Genomic DNA, 17,000 nt, shown 5'->3' with positions numbered 1-17,000 from the left:
TGAACTCAGGTCCTCCTGACTCCAGAACCAGTTGCTTTATCCACTGTACCACACAGCTGCCCCATGAACTAATCTATTCTGAAGAAAAACTTGAAACTATACCCAAAGGGTTATAAAACTGGACACACCCTTTGAGCTAGCAATATCTTTACTACATTTATATTCCAAACAGACTATAAAGAGAAAAAGGGACTTATATGTACAAAAAAAAATTAGCTCTTTTTGTGGTAGCAAAAAAAATTGGAAATTGAAGAAATGTTCCTCAATTGGGGAATAAGTGAACAAGAATATGAATTGATACAAAGAGAAGTGAGTAGCACCAGAACATTGTATACAGAAGTGGCAATATAGCGGGAGGATTAACTGAGTTATTTTGAGAAATAAATTGATATAAAACAATTCCAAAGGACATACAATGAAAAATCTTGTATGCTTCCAGAGAAGGAACTGATGAAGTCTTAATAGAGACCCAAGTATTTTTTTTATTTTAAAAATTTGTCTCTTTTTCTTTGTAACATGGCTAATAGGGAAGTGTTTTTCATGGCTGTACATGTATAATCCAAAGCAAATTACTTGCCTTCTCAAAAAAGGGGCAGGGGAAGATTTGAGGAAAATACAGCATAAAAATTTAATTTAAAAGCCTAGTGTGCCAGTTTTTAAATCCAAGCAATGAGATATTAAAATAAGAATAAGGAGTACCAATACAGTTAAGAGAGTATAAATCATTCTTAGTCTTTCCAATGAAAGACAAAGGAACAAACACCTGATGAAAAACAGAACACTGTGGATTCCCAAGAAAGGATGGATCTAGATCAGAATGTTTTAGAATGGTTAAAGATAATCAGAATCTAGAAAGGTTGGCAAAGAAGAAATGACAAAATAGCCTCCTAAGCAGAAATAATTAGCAGAAAAGGAGAAAAAATTGTAAATTCACAAGATCACTTCTTTCCATAGAAACAAAAGGGAATAATTTGTCAATAAAAATGTCCTAAAGTAAATGACAATCTAAAAGAAGAGAAACAAAAAGAAGTAATATTAAAAAGAGAGAGAGAGAATCTCTCTATATAATAAATACCAAAACAACATGAGAACTTAAGGATCACATGTTTCTTAGAATACTGTAAGTCAAAAAAGCTTAACACAAAAGCAAAATTAAAAAAAAGAAAAACAGCAAAAACTTCTGAATATGGGAAAGCACAGGTTAAAAGTCTTCATAGGTTGCTTCCTGAAAAAAAAATCCATGCTTCAGATTTGCATAGTGGTTAATTTTAATGCATTTAAAGGAGGTTTAGATGGATTCCGTTGTGAAAAATTATGTATTCTTAGGACTCCCCTAAAATATTCCATGGCTCTCTAAGATGGGTCCTACCAGTGACCTGCTCATTTAAGTATATTTCCTCCCACCACAGTGAAACAGACCTTTTCTGTTCACCCTCCAAGCTGTCCTAGGTTGGTAATCTGCTTCAAAGCTCCAAAATTAGTTTTGAGGTCTTATTACAAGTTTGGTTGGAAGAGAATTTGGTAAAATCCAGATTAGGAATTTGGGAAAATCCACCTTGCCATCCTGGCTCTGGAAGTCCTCATGCCCATTTTTCCCCCTTTAATAGTAGATTTTTCTCCCCAGAGATTTTACTTATTTTGAGTTTTGAGGTTTTCACCCTAGTCTTGCTCCATCCCCTCCCCCCCACAGGGAGGCAATTTGCCAGTCTATACATTGTTTCAGTGTTGTGCAATGAGCCAGGTTGGGTGTGGTGGGAGAGAAATTATATCCTTGGGAAGGAGAAATAGAGTATAGGATATGGCAAAATTACATAATAGGATAATGGGGTTTTTTCCCTAAATTGAAGGTAGTGGTCTTTGGTCTTTGTTCGGGCTCCACAATTCTTTCTCTGGATGCGTATGGTGTTCTCCACTTCAGATAGTCCAAGATTGTCCCTGGTTGTTGCCCTGATGGAGTGAGCAGGTCCATCGGGGTTGATCATCACTTCCATGTTGCTGGTAAGGTGTGCAGTGTTTTTCTGGTTCTGCTCATCTCACTCATAAATAGTTCATGCAGGTCCCTCCAGACTTCCCTGAATTTCTGTCCCTCCTGGTTTCTAGTAGAACAGTGGTGTTCCATGACATGCATGTACCACAGTTTGTTAATCCATTTCCCAATTGATGGACATTTACTTGATTTCTAGTTCTTTGCCACCACAAACAGGACTGCTATGAATGTTTTTGTGCAGGTGATGTTTTTGCCCTTTTTCATGATCTCTTCGGGGTATAGACCCAGTGGTGGTGTTGCTAGACTGGGGGATATGTACATCTTTGCTGCCCTTTGCACATAGTTCCAAATTGCTCTCCAGAGGGATTCGATGAGTTCACAGCTCCACTAACACTTTTAGGGTGTCCTGGTACCACTTCTTCTGACTGCCTTGTGACTTTCCATATGTGAGTTCTCCATAAAATAGTCTTTTTGGTAAGCATACGGCTGGTACTTTAACATCACGTCCAGCCCATCGAAGTTGTGCTCACTGTAGCAACTTTGAAATGTTAGGCAGTTTTCCTTGAGAAAAGACCTCATTGTCTGATACCTTCTCCTGCCAGGTGATCTTCAGAACCTTGGTTAGACAATTCAAAAGGAAGTGAATCAGTTTTCTGAGATGACTTTGGTATATTGTTCAGATTTCATACAGTCAGAAGGTTACCACAATGGCTCTGTAGACCTTCAGTCTGGTGGTCAATCTGATTGTCCTTCTCTCCGACGCTTTTTTTGGAGCCTGCCAAATACTGAGCTAACTCTGGCAATGCAGGTGTCAACCTCATTTTCAATGTGTGCCTGTTTGGAAAGGACACTGCCAAGCGAAGTAAACTTGTTCACAGTATTCACAACTTCTCCATTTGCTGTGATCAATGTTTTCACATGTGGCTGTTGTGGCACAGGCTGATGGAGCACCTGGGTTTTCTTGGTGTTAATTGTCAGACCAAAATGAGCACAAACATCAGAGAATAGATCCATGCTTTGTTGCATCTCAGCTTCAAAGGCTGTACTGAGGCACCATCATCTGCAAATAGAAGATCATACACCAACTTTTCCTCTATTTTAGTGTTACTCTGAAGTCTTTTGAAGTTGAAAAATTTACCTACAGTACAGTAGCTGACCTTGAGGCCATGCTCATCCTCAGCTGAAAACATCATGCTGAAGAGCAGGAACACATACTTGTTTCACCCCATTGGTGACATGAAAATCTTGAGAGTATCCTTTCTCTTTCTCACAGTTTCTTCCTATATTTCAGGAAGGAGGCTTACTAGGATCAAATCTGCAATAATTCCAGACTACTTAGAAAATAGTTATTGAGAAACCAGAGGCATAATATACAAAAGATGAGTTTAGCAATGATGAATTTAATTAATCCAAGGACCTCTAATCTTAAGGTGGCTTATTACTTACTACAAAATAGTGGGAATGCTATAAAACAGAAAATAGATATGGGCCAGCATCTCATATTGTAGATCAAGATTAACCCCTTAAGAATGTATGAAATCAGGGCAGCTAGGTGGCACAGTGGATAGAGCACTGCCCCTGGAGTCAGGAGTACCCGAGTTCAAATCCTACCTCAGATATGTAATATTGCCTAACTGTGTGACCTTGGTCAAGTCATTTAAACCCATTGCCTTGCAAAAACCATTAAAAAGAGAATGTATGAAATCTCAAGTAAAGGAAACATGGAGAAGATATAGTTATGGATAATGGAAGAGTTTATCACCAAATGTGGGACAGAAAGAATCACAGGAAAAATAATGGCAAATTTTATCACTCGAAAAACCCAATGCATCTAAAATTTAAAAGGAAGTACCTGAAGAAGGAAATATTTTCAGCAAGTTTACCTCATAAAAGTCTCATTTACAAAATATATACAGAAGAGGTCCAGATTACATACAAGCAAATAAAGAATGGATATAATGAATGATCAAAAGCATGAACAATTTTCAAAGGCAGAAATGCAAATTGTCAACTTCTATATGGGAAAAAAGCTTCAAGTGAGGAATATAGGGATGTTTGTGTCCCACAAGAATGTGAATGGAGATTGTTAGTTTCCATTACAAAGACTAGAGTCTGCCTATATTGGTGCCTATGGGCTGGTATGTGGGGGTAAGACAAAAGACTTAGTCTTAACCTGATCAAAACCTGTGATTAAATTAGCTCTGCCCCACCCAGTTCTGAATTAACCTAGGGTCTGAGTCCTTCTCCTTTGCACTGTGCTCATTAGCAAAATGAGCCCAGCAGGGCAAATATATGGGGGTAAGTGTATTAAATAGATTGTGACCCCAGCCAATGTTTGGCATAAAGGGGTAGGACTTTCAAAGAGCACATAAGACCTAGAGATTCTGGGATTATTCACTCCTCTCCTTTTAAGAGAGAGGTGTTCCTTTTGTTAAGGCTATCTTAATAAAAGCTATTTGAATCACTCTGGAAAACAAAGTATGTATAGGGAAAAGTTGTTTGCAAAGGTAATATTTATTTGATGCTACAGTTTCATGACTTATTTTGTAAGAAAATGTTGTCCCATTATACAATAGTTGTTGATTATATTATGTGAGTTACTTCAAATCTTGGAACACTACAGTGCTTCTCAATGAAATCCATGTTTTCTTAAAAGAGATTGGTCTGGTAGTGGAAGACCAAAAGGAATGATGGATAAATAATTCACAAATTCAGACCTACAATTGGACAAGAACCAATTTAGTTATTCTATCAGTATATATCTTGGATATAATTAGCTAATGAGCTGGATCCAGAATATATGGGAATGATCTGGGACATGTTGGGAAATAATGTAGTCTTTTTAAAATCATTGGACATTCACTTCAATACAGAACCAATTTTAACAATATTTTCCTGATGATTCAAATATGATTGAAAATCATGAAATACTTTAGTGTTAAAAGAGACAAAATTTCAAATGACTCAAACTGAAATAAAAATATTTTCTGCATGAAAGCAAAACGCATTATGCCACATTATTATTTTTATTACTCACTTTTTTTTTGCCAGAACGGTTCTCTCACAGAGCATTGGCCAGAAGGAAACAGGAGTCAAAATAAGAGTTTGATTCATTCAGTTTTTTTCATTTTTATTTTCATCTAGAATTCTGATACCAGTTCAGAGTCAAATATCAGCTTTTTTATACTACTTCAAGGACTAGAGCAAGTTTTGCTCTAGAGTAGAGTTTCTAAAGAAATTTTGTTAAAGCACTGATCTATAAAAAGTCTAGAAAAGGAGGTGGGCCAGTTATGTGACAACAAGGCCGAAAACCAGTGAACAGACAAGATTTACACTAGTATTCAAGATTATGAACACACACATACAAATGCATACACACACATATGTGTGTGTATGTATATATATACATATACACACATATATTTTAAAAACAGTAGAGGAAGGTTTTCAATACCTTGTGTTAGATACTGTGCTAAATCCTAGGTATACACAAAAAGGCAAAAATCCTATATGTCAAGAATCCTATATTTTAGTTTTTAAAGACAACATACAAATCATTAAGTATACATATAAAGTAGACAGAAGATTATCATAGAAAAGGCTGTAGTCATTGTACAAGACAAAGAAAGATCTCCTTCACTCAGGAGGATAAGTTTTCTTCACACCAGGACAGCATTCTCTATCTCCCACACCATCTAACTGGCTTCTAGTGCATAATTGCCACTGATTAAATATTTACTTGATTTACATTTCCAAAATCCAGAGATTTCAAGTAACTGGTTCTATGTCTCTTTTTGTTCTGTTCTTTTTTTCTTCTCTTCCAGTGATTTAACCCTAACTTTTTTCTCTAATAGAGACTCTCTAAAGTATCAGAGGGAATGACATGATATTATATTGTCCTTAGGTTAAAAGTGAGTGAAACCTGGGTCTAGTAAGGTCTGATGTTTAAGATTGTGCTCAATCCTCTTGGAAGACTGAAGCTAATGAACTATTCCACCCATATTTGGAGTCATAGAATAGGGGATCTACAACTTCATTTCAGGGACCCTGACTGATGAAAAGGAAGGATATTTCATAAAATGATGAGATAATGCTGTAGAAAATCAATTTTCAAATGTTAATGAGAAGACTGAGAAATGATTAGCATGGTTATCTAAGGGAAATTTTTTTCTCTTCCAATGACAGAATGACAGGTCTAATGGATTAAGGACAAGTGATAGATGTAAGCTATATTTACTTTAGCAAATCAGAAAGATTCATTTTGTTAAAAAAAATGTTCATCCATGTAGCAGCAAAATATGATCCACACAATTCAGCAGTTTGATATGCATCTGGCTACAGCTTTGTACTTAAGATAATCCTAGCCAGAATTTACATAAGGACTTTCAAAGGTTTGCAAAACACTATACAAAAATCTTCATTTCATCTTCATAACAGGTGCTATTGTCAGTCCTATTTTATAGATAAGGAAATTGAGGCTTAGAAAGTATAAGTGACTTGCTCAGGGTGACAAAGTTATTTTCTGTGGCAGAATTCAAACTAAGTTTTCTTGATTTGAGGTTCATTACTCTATACATTATGCCACCTAGTTGATCTTGGATAATGATTTTTAGTTCTAACCTAGAGGATTTAGCAGCTTTCAAAAGAAGTCTAAGAAATTAAAAAGTATGTGGATGCAGTTCATTTCTTGATAATTGTTATGAAGTTTAATGACTTCTCATTTTGTCACAGACTCAGAGGAGAGAAAAAAGAGCATTTACTGAAAAATTAAAGAGAGCACTAACCTATGGGAAAGTTTGGATCAGAATTCAGTGTAACCTTGGGACACTGGGAAAATTTGATAAAATGTAAAGAATTAAACTTCAATAAGAACACAATTTTACAAAGTCTTTGTACTCTGAACATGAGTACTGATTCAAATATGAGTACTGATTCAAGGGAACTTTGAAATTGTAATGCAGTTATGATCTGATAGTGCTGCCTCTTCTTCATTGGATCCTGGTCCTTCCATCACTGGACTATCAATATGTCTCATTCAAATGTTATTTTTATTCCTCATTAAATAGTTGTTTATTGAAAAAAGTGGGTGGAGGAGGGGTCACAAGATTGCCCAAAGGGCAGCAATACTACACAAGTTATGAGTGATAGGAGAGGTGAGCACAAAATTCTGGGATTTCAGCCTCCTTCTGAACTGTAGAGAATGGCCTAAAGTGTTAGGGAATACCCAGAAAAGGACAGTATCCATAGCTTATGCAAGAAGTAGGTATTGATGACATTGAGGTTGATGGAGATATCCTCCTTTCTCTGACCCCCAGACAAGAAAGTGATCCCATTGACCACAGGAGGCACAGTCTATCAAAGGGCAATTATAGTTGCCATTGCAATCGCCTCATGTGAATATTTCCGGGCACAGACGTGACCAGGGTTGACCCTGTTAGGTTTCAGCAAGATTCTTCCAGTGAAATATAATGGTTACTCAGAGATGCTTGTAGACAGCAACTAGGACCTTCTCAGAGACATACTGATAAGTTTTCAGATCATGATCTCTAACAGGGAGGATTTCTGTCTTTGCAAGGGGAACAATGCCAGCCTACTGGCAAAAGCTGGCATATTTGTCAAGCATATTTGCATTCTCCATGAAGACAATTGGGAAAGAAGCATTTTCCCCAATCATTAGTACACAACACTATTTGACAAAATCAGCTCCATCCTCATTAGATTGGGCACAGAGGGAATTCAGTCCCTTCAGACCCTGAGTGGTAGTTTCACCACCTGCTAGAGGATGATACCTTTATCCACTTTGATGTCTACCTTTGTCTCTATGACTTTGGGGAAGGGATGACTATCATCAGTGTTCCAGTAGAATGTCTCATGAAAAATAACATTTCCAATACAGGAGTTCACTCAGTCACCTATTCTCAGAAGAAATTGCCTATAGAGCATCTACAAAAATGTTTACAGTCATTTTACAATGCTACCAATGAATATATCTGCTGCCAAGTTTTCCTTGCCAGAGCACCTATTGGTTGATCCATCTCTGGAGTCTGTCCTTGGTATTGGCAAGGCATGTTTTTTCTTGGCCGTGTTGGTAGTTTCTGGCAGTAAGCACACTGGTCTGAAGCCAAACTTCTAGGCTTGCTTAATGCAAAAGTTGTCTAATGAACTCAGCAGGAGCTCAACTAAATCCTTTCATAAGGTCTCTAGAGACAATCTGTCCAACATGCCAGAAGTTTTCCTCTGATTCTTTAATGATTCTTTGGAAAACAATTAAATGCCCTGGCTATTCATTACATCACCATCACTATCACCATCACCATCACCATCACCATCACCATCATCATCATCTTCATCTTCATCATCATCATATCTAACCTTCATTTGTAGAACTTTAAGGTTTATAGAACACTTCATCTATATTATCATTTTATTGTCATACAACCCTATTATTACTATTATTTTCTTCATTCTTCACATAGAAACTGAGGCAAATAGAGGTTAAGTGATTTGCTCGGTATTACACACTAATATTTAAGGCTGAATTTAAATTCAGATCTTCCTTGTTCTGATGCTAACACTCTACCTCTAATTGTTTGCTAGATGACTGGTCATTTTCATTTGCAAGTCATTTCTTTTTATAACACTTACCTCATGTGAGTCATTCCTAGAATATGCCAAAGTTTATTTATCCCTACCATTTATTCATTTATTAAGTAGATATGTTAGAAGCTAAAGCCCTTTGGAGATGACAAACACATCAAACATTTTTGGAAGCTAAAACATATCACTAATAATTGACACAAGTAGTGGATCAACACTTATTTTTTATTTTTTTTTAATTGCATACTCTAGGTCAGGTGCCGTGTTAATCACTGTAGATACAAAGAAAGGCAAAATATGGATCTCCTGTTCAGTCACATACTATTGAAGGAAGTAATATGTAAACACCTAGGTATATAAAAAGTGTATACCTTTTATATGAAAGGTAACTGGATAAGTGAAAGCACTAGCAGTTAGAAATAGAAAATGTGGAGAGTATCAGTAAATTCTCCCTTTGTAACAAGGAATTATGGGAATCTTGATGGAAGCCAGGACAACTAAATGGTGAAAGTGAAAAAGCAGAATAATCCAGACTTGAAGAAATGCAAGTAATAAGGTGTAGAGAAAGGAGATGTAACTCTGTGTTCAATGGATATAGCATCTTTAAATATTGATTATAGGAAGAGCTAATTTTTCCTTTATAATCAGCAGAAAGTTACTCCATTTGAAAGTATTTTTGAATGGGGGAGGAAATTCAAACTGAATAAATTCAACTATGATTTCTTTCATCTCTAAACACTGTGTACAATGTTGGGTTTTTTCAAAAGAAGGAAAATGATAATAACTTGGAAATATTTCAAAGGATAGTTATAAAGATGTCTAAGAAATTTAAAAAAGAATGTGGATAGACTTCATTTCTAAGTGAATTTTCATTCTAATACAACCTAGAGCCAATGAGTAGAATTATAAGAAAAGCAATTTCAGCAGAATATAAGGCACCCCCTTCTCACTGTGAAAGTTTTCCTAGAATGAAATAAGCTGACCCTTGCAACAATGAGTTCTCCATCAATGTAAAGAATTGAGGAAAATGGATAAGCAACTGAGGGGGATGCTGTAAAATATGAAATTCAGATTTCAGCTAGGGGTTAGACTAGATGACCACTGAGGTTCCATTCAATTTTAAAATTCAATAAATTCATGATTCTAATGGAGATGATAGGCAGATGAAATATCTGTCACTTAATTGATTTACTAAAAGATTCTGCATTAATTATCAGGTCATTAATGACCATTAGTAAAACTATTCACATTTCAAAAGGCTGATTGAATCACCCCATTTTTGCATTTCACAATAAAAAATCAAACACACTAATATTTTCATATATAAACAACCCTAATGAGGGTAAATAATAGGTAAGTAAGGTTTAATGTTTAAAAATTGACCTAGAGGATCAAAGTATGAGTATAATTTCTTTTTTATTTGTCTTGTATATAGTGTATAATTGTAAATTTCTGTACCAATAAATAGTGGTATTTGCCCTCTTGTCCCTTGACTCTCCCAAGAATCCCTCACCTACATACCCACTGTACTTCCCATCCATCATACCTTGCTATATAGTCCTTAATCCTATTCCCTCATCCTCTAATTCAGTACCCTTGCTATCTCCTCCTCTAATTTCTTTCTGAATTTGTGTGTGTATGTTTCTGTATTTTCCCTCTTTAACCCATTCCCAAACAGAACTACCAGTTCTACTTCCATTCTAATTCCTTTGTATCAATTCTTCCTCTCACACCTCATTTGCAAAAGATAAAATCTTTTTTTTTGTTTTTTTCATACATTATTTTAGTTTTTTAGAATTTCATTCTACTCAGTTCTACCCCAATCTTTCCTTAAAACTACCCAATTACTGGTAACAAGCTTGAACATGTGATTTACATTTCCATGACTAAATAGCAATTTGTCCTTATTGAGTCCCTTGTAATTAGTCTTTGATGTTTAACTAACATTTCTCTTCAATCCTGTATGCTAATTTTTTTTATTAATTTCAGGGATATTAGCAAAAAAAGTCTGGCAATTAATTCATTGAATGTCTTTTTTTTTCCCTTTCATTCAAGATGATGGTTAATTTTGCTTTTTTGGCTACAATTCCAGTTCTTTTGGTTTTGATATGTAGGGTTCTAACACTGGTGGTCTTTTAATTTATCCATTGCTAGGTTTTGTGTAATTCTAATTGTGGGTCTGCCATATTAGATTTGGTTATTTTTTTCTTCTTGCTTGATATTTTCTCCAGTTTTGAAAACTGGCTTTGATAGTGAGTAGAAGTAAAGGAGTGAGAAGGGATTGTTTTTCTCAGGAAATGTTATAAAAATGAAAGCTACACAAAAACCAAATATAGATGCCTATCAATAATCTTTTTCATAGTGACAAATAATTAGAAATTGAGTATTCATCAATTTGGGAATGGATAAAAACAGTATTTGTTATGCGAATGTTATAGAGTATTATTATTCTATAAGAAATCATGATCAAGGAGATTTCAGGAAAAATCATGCTGAGTGAAGTGAGCAGAACCAGAAAAACATTATACACATTAACTACAACATTGTGTGATGATCCACTATGATATATTTATCTCTTCTCAGCACTACAATAAGAAAAATACAAAATTCTTGTGATGGAAAATGCCATCCACACCCCGAGAGAAAAGTACAAAGTACAAAGCAGACCAAACATACAATTTTCACTTTTAATTTTTTTCTTTTCCATTTTTTCCTTTTAATTCTGATTCTTCTTTCATAACATGACTAATATGGAAATATGTTTAACGTGATTGTGTATTTATAACTTTTATCAGATTACTTGCTGTCTTAGCAAGGTAGGACAGAAAGGGTAGAGAAATTCAGAACTATTGATAAAATTCTTGTCAATTCAATGCATTTCAACATTAAATAGGTTAATAAATAAATAGGTTAAATAGGTTAATAAATAAAAAGTATATTCTGGGCAAGTGAAAATGTTGATTGCATAAGCATTTTAAATAAAAATATCTATAAATTTAAGAAAAACTATAGCATTTTAAAATTTCACTTTTGAAAAAATATTCAAAATTTCAATCTGGATCAAATAGAGCAATGGATTAATTAGTCAATCAGAAAGCATTTATTATGTCTACTGTGGACTAAGTAATATGATCAAAAAGGCAGAAATGAAGACACTTTTATCCTAATGGAACTTAAATGATATTTGAGGAAGAGAACATGTATGTAAATAATCATTTTTGAATGCACACAAAATAAACACAAGAAGATTTGGATGTATGTGCACCAGCAGCTTGGGGAAGTAAAAAAAGACAATATAGTGGAAGTTTTTAATTCTTATGTTGCCACTAATCTTCTAGGGAACCTTGAACAAATCACTTCATCTCTTTGTTACTCAGTTTTTTCTCCTATACCAAATGGAGCTATTCTCAATGACTTTGGCAGAAGTGGGGGAGGGAAAAGTCAGGAGTTTGCAAGACAGTGGAGTTAAGCAATTTGGCCAAAGTTATACAACTAGTAGCTATCAAGTGTCGGATTAGATTTGAATTCAGGTCCTCCTGACTCCAAGGCTGGTATTCTATCTACTATGTCACCTAGCTGCTCCTACTCAATGTCTTGTAATTTCCCTTCTAGGACTAATATTTCAGGATCCATTCCCTCTTGCTCCTTACTTTGTTTTCTCAGGGGTACACATGGGAGAGCAGAAAACCAGACCTCAAGTCTAACCTTTTCTTAGAGAATACAAGCAGCTTTTATATGTATTAATATATTGTATTAATATATATTTGTGTTCTCTATGAGGACATCTATACATATAAATATAAATATATGTGTATAATTATATACCTGTTTATATGTAATATATTCATAGATAGACTCTATATATGTATATACTTATGTGTATGTGTATTTACATATATGTAAATACACATACACATATATTAATATATATTTATATATGAAACTTTCAAACTATATGAGCTAAACCTAGGAGCTTAAATACATTATGAAAAATCAGATCCTCCTCTAGTGTCATGAGCTGTCTTGCTAAAAGAAAAGGAAACTTTTTTTAGTCTTTAGGGAGGCTGAGTGGTTGGAGTTTCCTTCCCAACTATATTGGTGACTAGTTGAGTTTGCCATTAAGCTGTATTTCCCCAGCCTTACAGGAAATAACATGCCTAAATAGGCAAGTGAGAAAAAGACTCCCAAGAATATTCTCCAGTGAACCAAAGTCAAGGTCAGCTAAATACCACTATTGGCTCCTGGAAACAAGAACCTTTCTCTTTGTGTTCTTCAGTTTGATGTGAAAGATGGGCATATAGTTTCCATTCCAAAAAGAAAGCATTAATACTAGGCAGCTGGCAGGCATTACATTCTAGAGTCCCTGAGTTCCCTGGTAGCATATGCTACCCATCTAAACACAGCTGATTTCACATGCTACAATTATGTAATGAGCACATAAGCTCATAAAGGTCTTGTTTTCTTAAGACTCATGAGTTACATAAGAAAAACACTCATATCGCTTCTTCTCTTTCATCCTCTTCTGCTTGACTCCACATTTTGGAGAAGAGAATCAAGGCCTGTTTGCAAATTAACATTGCTTTTCATAAGAATTTCCAATTTCCATATGTGTTCTTGTCAAATTCACAGTGGCATCATGATTTCTTGGTGAGAGGAAGGAGAGCCAGTTAAATTAATGAAAATGACTCACAAGGAAATCTATGCAAATCTATTCACCTTGAGTCAAATGTTTCAAACTGAATTCCCTGAGAAAGGTTGGGGGTGGCAGGATAAGTTAGTGTTTTTTGAATTAATCCTCAGTAAAGTAAAATCTTGTTGCTGAACTATCAGCTCCTTTGAGATTTTTGGCTGTGGTTTCCCTCTTGCTCTCATTAGCAAGGGCATACCTGACCTTTTCCTCTCACTTGTTCCTTTAGTTCCCTCTCACATGGTGTTAATTGTCACATTCCTGTGTTCTTAACACCAGTGGAAGATAATGGTGCCAGGTATTGGCACTTAAGTGGGAAATGCAATGCCACTTCCTTCATGAAGCACACTTTTCAGAAACTGTAAAGTGAGTAGGGCTATGGTCGAAGAAAAAGAATGTTGTGATGTCCTAGGGAAACCAATGTGATTGACAATAGAATATCAAGTCACTTATCAAAGTTGTGATTCCTTACTATGTCAGGAAAGTTTGTCTATGGGTGTAATTTGAAATAGAATCATTTTTACAGAATTAAATCTGGTGAATTTAAGACCCTTTCAATAGTCCTGAACACTGTTGATAGGAAATTGGAAATACACACACCCTTGATGCTTTAACACATAGACCCATTTGCCCTGTGACTAACAAAAGTAAAACTACCTTTCAGCACTCTTACAGAACCAGAAGTGAACAGCAGTGATTCACCACTCCATAGTCAAGAATCAGAGATGTCAGTCTAAGAGGATACAGGACCCAAGATGAATCACATTGTGTGTCTTCTCATACCCTTACATGTTTATGTGAAAATTGATCCAAATGAAAATCAAGAATAACTTTGAAAGTTAATGAAAATCATAAATGGAAAAAATACATCCTCAATAGGGGTTTTAAGGTGTTTGGGGGGTCCATCCTACTCAAAATTATTAATAGGGATTCTCCATTTTCTTCTCTGTAAAATGACAAGATGAACTAGAGAAAGTCTCTTAAGATCCTTCTGACTATAAAAACCTGTGATTCTATGATGCTTGTTTCAGAATGATGGAGATATAATTTGGAATGAATCAGTGACTATTTCCTTCATTACCACTAGCTATAGGCAATCAATTTGAGTTTTCATAGACTTTTGGAAGTCTGACTAGCATAAAGACTGAATTTACATATCAGTAGAAATTGTGAACATCTATAGAGTAGTTGATTTAGGGCATACCCAGTTTCTCATGTTCAAACTTAATAACTTATCACTGGCTGGTCACAGTCCTCAAAATTTTCAGGTTTAATTTATCATCTAAATTAAAATGTGAAAGTTCTTGGCCTCAGACACTTACTAGCTGGATGATCCTGAGCAAGTTCCTTAACCTTGATTTTCTCATTAAAACCAAAAAAGGTAGGAAATCATCTCTGAAGACTAATACATAATCTTAAAGGGATAGCATGCATCTAGGGAAAACATAGCAGAGATAGTGGGGCCCAGGTAAATAAATTTTTATTTAAAAAAATGAAAAGAAAGCAAAAACACTTGTCCTTTCTTCCAGGAATTTATATTCTAATGAGGGAAACAATATGTAAATAATGATTGATAGACAGAAAGACAGAGAGATAGGCCATAGATGGAATGTAATCTCAAAACAAAGTCATCAACAACAAGTGGATTAGTAAGGAAAAGACTGTTGCAGAAGGTGGGATTTGGGCTTAGTCTTGAAGCTAAGCTGTGGAAATGAGAGAGCAAAGTATTCCCTTCCTGTGGCAAAGCAAATGAAAGTCATAGTCAGGAAAGGAATTAACAGCAAATAGATTAGTAAAGTTAAATCAGAAATTATATGAATGGAAATAACAATCTTTGGAGGAGTCTACTAGATGTTTAGAAGACAATCAAACAACTCTGGGATAGAGTTGGGTAGTGGTGAGTTGCCATTATTTGAAGAATAAAATGACTAAGGGGATATAGAACCATGTAATCTGGAAAGAAGATCTCAGATTTTTAGGTGAATCCATTTATTTTTCATATCAGGAAACCAAGTCCCAGGTAGGTTAAATGACTTATCTAAGAACCCTGACTATGCCAATTAAGTCAACTATAAATTCACATTATCTAATCTTAGTCACTATTCACAGAAATTCATTACTTTTTCCCAGGTTTCCTCTTCTATTTATATCCCTCATACATTACCTACTCTTATATAAAATAAAGACTATTGGGAATATGTGAATATTCCTCAGATCATAAAAATTCCTCTAACCTTTCCCTTTTTTCATTTCCTTTGCTGTGTCTGAGGAAGAGGTGAACCTTCTTAGGAAAGCTAACCCTTATAATGTTAGCCTTGATTCCAATTCTCATCAATATTCCATGAGAGCTTTTGTAAAAAAACAAAAGAAAGACAACAACAAAAAACATTGCCTCTCTTGTTTATCTTCAGTGTTTCTCTTGCAACTGACTCTTTACCCATTGCCTACAAACATACTTAAGTTTATAACATACCACAATAAATAAACAAGTACCCTTCCCCCCAAAAAAGCCTTTCACCTAATACATTCCATTGCCTCATATTATCATACTTCTCTCTGCCAGAATCCTAGAAAGAGCTGTTTACATTCAATGATATATTTCCTCACTTCCTTTTCTCAATCCCATGCAGTATGACTTCTGACCCTGCTACTCTGCTGTAAGTGCTGTCTCTAAGAGGTTGAGCCAAAATGGTGGGTAAAGGAAGGGACTCACCTGAGCTCTTCTCCAAACCCTCCAAATATCTTTAAATAATGATTCTAATCAAATTTTCAATCAACAGAACCCACAAAAAGACAAAATAAAACAATTTTCTAGCCCAGGGCAGTTGGGTAGGTTGGCAAGGTAGATGGGAAGGGGATGGGGTCTTTCATGCCAGGGTAAGAGGGGAACACTGTCCAGTGCAGGCCTTCCCAGTACAGATCAGGCCACAGAAAACCAGCAACAGGCCTCAGGGCAACTGAGGGTGTCAGTCTTGGTTTCCAGCCCAAAGACACCAAAGACAAGTTAGAAGGTCAGCAGAAAAGCTCTGTCTCTCTTGGGTGAGAGTGAAGCACAGACAAGCATAGATTGTACAAGCACAGCTCTGAACCCAGCAAACCAGGGTCAGGTCTTGAGAGCCATTGAGATAGCCATAGTGGTAGTTGCTTACAGGGCTCTCAATCACAGATGGTGAGGGGATCCAATGCCTGGTTGGGGGAGATTACAAGGATTTCTTTTCTGGTCCTGTATCAGGCCTCTGTTGCTTTGTCTGTATTCCAGTACAGATTTCACATCTGCATAGCAGGTGCAGAAGAAAAGTACATCTGGGCTTGTTGCCTCAGAGAAGTAGGTACTCTCCTCACAGTTTTCAGGCATGTTTATGGTGATTCATAGACCAGAGCACAGGTCAGGAGAATAGTTAACATTTCTTCTTAGATCACACCATCTTGGAAGAACTGAAAACTAAGAGGTCCCTAGGAATATCTCTGAAAACAGCTACACAAAATCCATGAAGTTTGGTACATTATGCCCTCCACTCTGAAAGTAGAGTCCTATTTTAACAAAAAGTTATGTCAAGTAATAGATTGGGAAAATGAGCAAACAACGGAAAAAAATCTGACTATTGAAAGTTAATATGATGACAAGGAAGATCAAAATACTCCACAGAAGAAGCCAAAGAAGTCAAAGATTCTATATCCAAAACCTCCAAGAAAAATATAAATTAGTTTCAAGTCATGGGAGAGCTCAAA

The 17,000-nt window shown here is 35.6% G+C and overlaps 1 pseudogene; it reads right to left on the bottom strand.

Moving 5' to 3' along the window:
- Positions 1-2,722: 2,722 nt before the first annotated feature.
- LOC141506691 (fructose-bisphosphate aldolase A-like) lies at positions 2,723-16,626 on the bottom strand (annotated as a pseudogene).
- Positions 16,627-17,000: the final 374 nt, after the last annotated feature.

The sequence above is a fragment of the Macrotis lagotis genome, chromosome 1 (genome assembly GCF_037893015.1).
Source record: "Macrotis lagotis isolate mMagLag1 chromosome 1, bilby.v1.9.chrom.fasta, whole genome shotgun sequence".
NCBI classification, from domain to species: domain Eukaryota; kingdom Metazoa; phylum Chordata; class Mammalia; order Peramelemorphia; family Peramelidae; genus Macrotis; species Macrotis lagotis.
The sequence above is the reverse complement of the archived record's forward strand: the minus strand, read 5'-3'. Positions and strand labels throughout refer to the sequence as shown.